Here is a 1,576-nt window from a genome sequence, read left to right on the forward strand (position 1 = left end):
TCATGAATAAAGAGTATGAAAAGAGTAGTTTTGAATGCAATCTGTTTATTCTGGCCTATGATTACAAAACAGACTTCGAGAGGCCATAGTACTCCACTGTGTGACAGCTTTGTTTTCTGGAAATGTTGAAGCTTGCTAGGTGGAAATGTTGAAGCTTGCTAGGTGGAAATATTTGGATTTTATTGTATGGAGGTACTCTACTTTCTGCAACCATACAGTGACTGATGAATCTCTGTTTTTGCTGTCCTGCTGGTCAGGGATATGGATCCACTCGATCTGCCGGGGCTAGAATAATTACAGAAGTGTGGGGTTACGATACTGGCAGAATGGGAGCCCCATTAGTTTGCTGTGTAATAAAATTAAAGAACTGGGAGGAAGGTAGATGCTTCAGTACTGGTAAACCATAAGCCAGAGGTGAAGTTCTTACTGGTGGCCAAAATTTGACAATGAGATATTACAAAAATGAGCAAAAACAAAAGGTAATTTCTTTGAAAATGAAAATGGGCAGAAGTAGCTCTGTACTGGAGACACTGAAGAGTTTGATGGCTGTTTAAAGATTATTGACCATAAAAAGGACCTAGTAAAACTACAGGCAGGAGAATATGTTTCTCTCGAGAAAGTAGAGGCAGCTTTGAAGACTCTCCCTCTAATAGATGGCATTTGTGCCTATGCAAACAGTAAACATTCTTATGTCATTGATTTGTTGTGCCCTATCAAAAGGAACTGACAACTACCTCAAAAGAAAGAACTTGAAGTAACTTGGGAGGAATTGTTTAACAGTCGTGAAACAGAAAACAAGGTACAGTACTCCATGGTTTCACTTTCCACTGTTTCAGTGACCTGTGGTCAACTGCAGTTCAAAAACATTAAGAAATTTTGAGAGAGAGAAAGACGACATTCATGTAACTTTTATTATAGTATATTGTTATAATTGTCCTATTTTATTATTCATTGTTGTTGTTAATCTCTTACTGTGCCTAATTTATAAATTAAAATTTATCACATGTACGTATGTATAGGAAAAAACATAGTACAGTCATGCACTGCATAACAGTGTCTCAGTCAATGATAGAATGCATACGTGATGCATCCTATAAGATTATAATGGAGCTAAAAAATTCCTATCGCCTAATGATAGACGTTGTGGCAATCATAATGTAGCACAATGCATTACTCACATAGAGCAGTTCTACCAGATAACCTAGGGGTGTAGAAGGCTATACCATCTAGGTTTGTGTACACCATGAAGTTAGGACAATGACGAAATCGCCTAATGACACATTTCTCAGAATACATCCCTGTTGTTAAGCCATGAATGGCTGTATATATAGAGTTTAGTACTATCCTCAATTTCAGGGATCCACTGGGGGTCTTAGAACATATCCCCCATAGATAAGGGAGACTACTGTATTTAAACTCCTCTCTGAACTGCTATTTCAGCAAGTCTGGAAAAGTTTGAAATTCCACTAAAAATTTAAGCCTTGACTCATGGGCCCTGAAACTAGTCTGGTGACAGATGCCTTCAAGCTGAAACGCAAAGAGCTTAAAACATATTAACAGGCAGACACTGAGCAAA

General features: G+C 37.9%; 1 pseudogene; it reads left to right on the forward strand.

Annotated features, from left to right (window-relative positions):
• The first annotated feature begins 2 nt into the window (after positions 1–2).
• Positions 3–1,573, forward strand: LOC103584594 (annotated as a pseudogene).
• Positions 1,574–1,576: the final 3 nt, after the last annotated feature.

The sequence above is a fragment of the Galeopterus variegatus genome, unplaced genomic scaffold (assembly GCF_000696425.1).
Source record: "Galeopterus variegatus unplaced genomic scaffold, G_variegatus-3.0.2 Scaffold67942, whole genome shotgun sequence".
Taxonomy (NCBI): domain Eukaryota; kingdom Metazoa; phylum Chordata; class Mammalia; order Dermoptera; family Cynocephalidae; genus Galeopterus; species Galeopterus variegatus.